Source organism: Bombina bombina, chromosome 2, assembly GCF_027579735.1.
Source record: "Bombina bombina isolate aBomBom1 chromosome 2, aBomBom1.pri, whole genome shotgun sequence".
In the NCBI taxonomy this organism is placed as follows: Eukaryota; Metazoa; Chordata; class Amphibia; order Anura; family Bombinatoridae; genus Bombina; species Bombina bombina.
This window is the reverse complement of record NC_069500.1, coordinates 1,245,440,922-1,245,447,431: the sequence shown is the minus strand read 5'-3', so window position 1 is coordinate 1,245,447,431 and position 6,510 is coordinate 1,245,440,922. Positions and strand designations below refer to the sequence as shown.

At 42.3% G+C, this 6,510-nt stretch overlaps 1 non-coding gene across 1 annotated transcript; it reads right to left on the bottom strand.

Annotated features, from left to right (window-relative positions):
* Positions 1-3,279: 3,279 nt before the first annotated feature.
* On the bottom strand, positions 3,280-3,352 carry TRNAV-AAC (transfer RNA valine (anticodon AAC)). The gene has a single exon. It is a non-coding gene; the product is annotated as a tRNA-Val (tRNA).
* Between the last annotated feature and the right edge of the window lie 3,158 nt (positions 3,353-6,510).

Genomic DNA, 6,510 nt, shown 5'->3' with positions numbered 1-6,510 from the left:
CGTTCAGAGAGGGATTGCCTGGTATTTCGGGGCTGGACTGTACTGTGAAGTCAGGATCATACTGATATGCTTCAGGAAAGTTCTTCTCTGTGAAAGGCACATGTTGAGCAAAAAGAGGCTGCTTCTTGAGTGGTCACTAGCCAAAGAACAAGCCATTATGCTATTGTTCGTTTTCAGGTTGAGCGCTTCTCTCTTTTTATTTATGCAAATTATGACACTTAGGGAAGTCTCCCTAAGTGTGATGCGGGAATCCAGACGTGGACCCGTTACTCAGTGTGCCTAGAGGGATATGGCTGCACCTCACTGACGAGGCCCACAATAGCACGAAATGTACGTCTGGGGTTTTGCTGCTTCTCTCGTTCAGAGAGGGATTGCCTGGTATTTCAGGGCTGGACTGTACTGTGAAGTCAGGATCAGACTGATATGCTTCAGGAAAGTTCTTCTCTGTGAAAGGCACATGTTGAGCAAAAAGAGGCTGCTTCTTGGGTGGTCACTAGCCATAGAACAAGCTATTATGATATTGTTCGTTCTCAGGTCGAGCGCTTCTCTCTTTTTATTTATGATATCACTACATTTGGCATGTAGACTTTTATTTTGAATATATGGGAATGTGAAGCATATATAATATAAGGAATCCGTGAAATATTAAGCTATTTTGTTGACATTTGACAGTTGAAATATATTTGATTTAATATCACAATAGTAAATATAATCCAGTCACATTATTAAATGTTTATTAAACATTTCAAAGTTTAATATTGATCAATAGATGTGTAGCATTGTTCAATTTGAAAATAAATATGTTGATAATATTGTCGAATCCAGAATGTTAATATTGCATGTATTCACTGTTTCTTAAATAAATATTGTGACTCATTGTCAAGTATTGATAGTGCTTATTTATTTAATTGATTTACAATACCAACAATACATATTGATTGTATGCTAAGTTACAGTGTGTGAAATTATATTTGAGTTTTCAGAAATGCAAATCTCGTGTTGAAAGATACGTTTACCACGCTATATTTCACTAATGGTGAAATGCGTTATTTGTATTAAAAATAGGCGTTACTTTGATAAATTAAAGTGACATTTTTTAAAATAAATGTTGTGATTGACCAAATCTCTATTACATATTCACATATACTTAATTTTTAAATTTCATTCTCATGGTGTATTTTATTTTAAGGAGCAACTATGCAATACTGTGAAGTATCTAAAGACATCTGGCTAACCATTGGAACTATGAATTGTTGACCACACACAAATAAACAGATTGCTCCCAGTAATGCGTTGTTACTCATAAGCCTATGTAGATTGGTTTTTGAACTTAGGATAACAAGAGAATGAACCAAATGTGATTATCAATTTTTTTAAATTAAATTAGCTCTGTCTGAATCATGGAAGATTAACTTTAGGTTGCATGACCCTTTCACTACAAATGAAAACATAAATTATGCTTACGAAATAATTTCCTTTCCTTCTGTATGAGGAGAGTCCACAGCTTCATTCCTTAATTGTGGGAATACAGAACCTGGCCACCAGGAGGAGGCAAAGACACCCCAGCCAAAGTTTTAAATTCCTCCCCAATTTCCCTTATCCCCAGTCATTCTGCCAAGGGAACAAGGAACAGTAATATCAGGGTATAAATGGTGCCAGAAGAACAAAACCAAATTTATGTCCGCCCACCGGAGAATTCGAGTGGGGGCCGTGGACTCTCCTCATACAGAAGGAAAGGAAATTATCTGGTAAGCATAATTTATGTTTTCCTTCTTAATATGAGGAGAGTCCACGGCTTCATTTCTTACTTGTGGGAAACATATACCCAAGCTCTAGAGGACACTGAATGAAAAATGGGTAAAAAGAGAGGCAGACCCTGTTCTGAGGGCACCACAGCCTGCAAAAACCCTTTCTTCCAAAAGCTGCTTCTGCCGAAGCTAAAATGTCAAATATGTAAAATCCTGAAAAACATATGTGAGGAAGACCAGGATAGTAGTTCTACAATTTAATCCATGGAGGCCTTCTTCTCAAAGGACCCAAGAGGAAAACACCGCTCCAGTAGAATAAGCCCTAAACCTCTAAGGAAGCTTGCGTCCCGCTGACTTATAAGCTAAGCAAAGAATGCTCCTCACCCAGAAAACAAAGAAGTGGACGAGGCTTCTAGTCCCTTACGCTTCCTAGAATAGACACAAACAAGGAAGAAGACTGGCAAAGCACCCTTGTAGCCTGAAGATAGAACTTCAAGGCCCGAACCAAATCCAAGATATGAAATAACCGCTCCTTCGAAGAGAAGGATTAGGATACAAGGAAGGAACCACAATCTCCTGATTGATGTTGCGATCTGAAACAACCATAGGAAGAAAACCTAACCCAGTACGAAGGACAGCCTTAGCCATAAGAACAACTAGGTAAGGAACCTGACAATACAAGGCAGCCATCTCAGAAACGCTGAAGCAATAGTCAGTAGAAAAAGAACCTTCCTAGACAACAACAAAAACAATGCCAACACCAGGCATAAGCCCAAATGGAGCCTTCAGCAAAAACTTAGAACAAGATGAAAACTCCAAGAGGAGCACTAGACCTACACACAGGCCTGATCTAGTCAAAGCCTGAACCAAAGACTGGACATCTTAAAGCTCTGTGAGCCTCTCAAGCAGTAAGACAGGTAGGGCCAAAAACTGTCCCCTAAGGGAGCTAACAGAAAAGGCCCTTCTCCAGAGCATCCTGGAAAAAAGAAAGGATCTTGGAAAACCTTACCTTGTGCCAGGGAAACCCCGTTCTTCATATCAGAAGAAGTAGGTCCTGCACCCATTATGATAGGTGTAACGATACACCAGCTTAAGAGCTAAAACGAGAGTATCAACAATCCCTCCAGATAAACATCTCATGGCTAAGACTAAGCATTAAATTCCATGCATTCAGCCTCAGAGAATCCAGGTTGTGATGAACACAAGGACCCTGCCCCAGCAGATCTCCGTAAAAGGTCCATGGAGGCAAAGCCCTTAATCTGCGATACAACTCGTAGATATAAACGGAGCAAATCGTCTCAATGACGCCTGCTCTTTCTAGAATCGAACTATCCACCACAAAGAGTGACATGGCCGAAAGAAAAGAAGGTTAAAAATAAACCTCTAAGGAATGCTAGTGTCTAGCATACTCTGGATTAAAAAACCGGAGCCCCACCTAGGTTCAAACTTACCTCCTGCTACAGAAGTGGTGCAGCTAACACAGACGCCTTGCTTGATCGTCATCCCCATCAGATACAAACATTTGCAAAATTGTTTCTGCCCGGATTCAAACCAGGGACCTTTCGAGTGTTAGGCGAATGTGATAACCACTACACTATAGAAACTGGTCCTAGCAGGGAATGATTGTAGGGGACATACGATCCTGAACAGTACGCTCATAGAGAGGGTCGCTGGCAAGGAAGGAGCCAAAGTGGGTCTCCGCCCACCATCAATTACTAGACCCCCCCAAAATCCTCCAAAAGAAGAGCTCCCCACTGAGAGGTCCCAACTGGTATGAACCCAGAAGACCAAATTCTCTAAGCAGAATGCTCACTGAGGAACGTAAGGAATAATTGGAAGGGAACGCCCAACCCCCAGACCTCCCTAGGACACTCTCTCCCCACGGACAGGGAAGCAACAAAGTCCAAACCGCCCCAAAGGGGCTTAAGAGAAAAACATTTTTCAGAACAGGCAGATCTGAACGGAACAATGGGAGTGATTTCCCCACCCGGTATTCCATGTAAGTCTGGAAAGACAGATATATCACTCTCCACCCCTGCATCGATGAAGACCAGAAGGGGGACTGGAGGGCATAACCTGAAGGGCAAATTTCGCAAGACCTCAGGAAAAATTCCTGTCCAAAAGACAAAACCGCATCCAAGATCCACCCTGGTGTCTACACCAGCAACTCCGGTCTAGATTCAACTCTGAGAAGAGAAAAAAACAAAAGGTCTATTAGCAGGCAAAGGTAAAAACCCATAAAAGCCGAGACCTGGGAACTACTGTAAAATATCTAAGCAGGATACTGCTATCCTAACCCCCAGATCCCAAGAAGAAAACCTAGGATCAGAACGAGGATTACTATAAGATACGGTTTCTAAGAACCAGATTAGCTCAAAAAGGATGAACCTTCTTCCTAACAAAAGGAAGGGAGAACCCTACATTCTCCAACAAAAAGAACTATTAAGTTTTTCTTTAAAATCATAGAACCCAATTAGGACGGGAAGATCATCCCTCAATTAGGGCACGCACCAACAGTGGGGGCTGGAAGCCTATTTCCGGCCTCTAGAATTGGATCCATATGATCCAGTATCAAGTACCCACCTCAAATAATGCCTAAACAGGTCCATCCTGTTAACTAGGATAGATGGGCCTACTGTACCTGGACCGGAAATCTAGAAAAAAACTCCTCTTGTATAGAAAGAAGTAGCAAACCCAACTAGTATCCACAACAGGTCCTGCTGTCAGCTAGGATACAACGTATCTGCCGGAACAATCAAGGCGAAAACAAAAGTTCTTAAGTTTCAGTAAGGCTAGAACAACTGAATAATCAAAATAAAGAAATTAAGCTCCGAGGCTTAAAATGTTCTCGAAATCATCGGGAGAACTATCACCCCGAAACAGAAATCTATAAGCTTCCACCGGAAGTCTCAAACAATCTCTACCATCAAAGTCGATAGACCCGAAAATTCCATGTGACGAAACGTCTTTCTAAGAAGAGTTTCTGTAACAACCCAGAGCTCTAATAAAAACAAAAAACTATCCGGACTGGTATAGTAAAGTAAAAGAAAACAGGCAAACGGCCTGGAAAAAAAGGAGTGTGCAAACAAAAACAGGTCCTGCCTGTCATACGACACAATACCCCATAGAGCTCGGAAATTGGATTCTAAATAACATAAAACAAAAAGTAAAACAAGACAACAAGAAATAGGATTCTATCCTCCCCTCGTCTAGTTAAGATCATTATCTTTATTTAGAGGACTGAGATTCACCTGACGGATCAGTACTGGGAACCTCTAACATCGCCAAAACCTCTATCAGGTGTAATCGCAGGTGTGCCAATCTAAATCTAAATGCCAAGCCCTCCGCAGTCAAGGGACCCAAGTCAGCAGACTCCGACCCTGGAGGTGCTCCCTCTGAGGCCTCAGGGGGAACTGCATCCCCAGAGGACTGATCGGACACAATAGCCTGAATTACTCCTTTGCTTATGCGTAGAAGGAATAGATAACATCGCTAAGGCCGCGGAGATGGACATCCGGAACTGTGTAGTAACCACTGGTGGAACAAACCCCTTACAGGCGAAGGAGGATCGGAACTTGGGAAAACTGCATATGTAGAAACAGAATCTAGGAAAAACACCTCACTGGACGAAGAATCCTCAGAGGCGGATGGCTCAGTGGCCTCTAACATCTCAACATTGATTGATGAGAACACCCTATTGTGGTATATGGAATATAGTTGAGAGGGCTGGATTACCCAGGCCTCCTCAAAATATACACAGGTATCAAATTCTGTATCGGAGGGATCCCCCTCTAAAATAACAGAATCCTCCATAACTCGTCTATATCAAATTATAGAAAAGGAAAAACAACTGGCACCTTATACCCCCAATGGCAGGGGCACTCACCACCTCCTATGACCCAGACAGATAGAAAAGATGCTCCTCTCCGCAGACACCCGGTCAGGAAGCGGAAGGAAAAACGTGACCACTCCCAGTCACATGGTGCTCTTGCCGGACCTGTCCCTGCTAAGGAAAAAGCATGCCATCTTCATATAAAGAAAACTGCGCAGCTCCCAAAATGAAAATAACCTGCACATTCCATATCAGCCTAAGAGCCCAAAAGTTCTTACACATTAGCAGTCGAAATCGCATAACAAATATGATTAAAAATCCCCACTGTTCAATAATGCCCCTCAGGTGATATTAACCCTTGATTCCATAAAGATAAAGTAGTCCCACTGTGACCCTGTCTTCTATCGTTATACATGTATGTAAAATAATGAAACGATCTTACCGGAATCTATGCCATGGAACAGTAGCACGGTCCTTCAAGTTTGACAGATTGTAGCAGCGCTTCTGACATGGACTTGAGTGAAGAAAGCAGGCAGTGAAACTCGTCAACGCTGATTGCTTAAGGACCTGTTAATATGAGTCTTTATGGGTTCGCAGAAAGACTCTCCCTGCATCTCCAGACTCTAACTTTCGTCATTGCTCTCACTGAGAGGCTGACAAGACTACTAAAAAATTCAATTCCCAACGCGAAGGGTACTACCTCCATAAGGAACTACTACAAAATCTTCTGACACTTCTCTGCCAACCTCCTGTGACAAAAGGCAAAGAATGTCTGGGGGATGAGGGAAGTGGGGGAGGTATTTAAGCCTTTGGCTGGGGTGTCTTTGCCTCCTCCTGGTGGCCAGGTTCTGTATTCCCACAAGTAAGGAATGAAGCCATGGACTCTCCTCATATTAAGAACGAAATAGCCATCACAAGCAATTAACAACA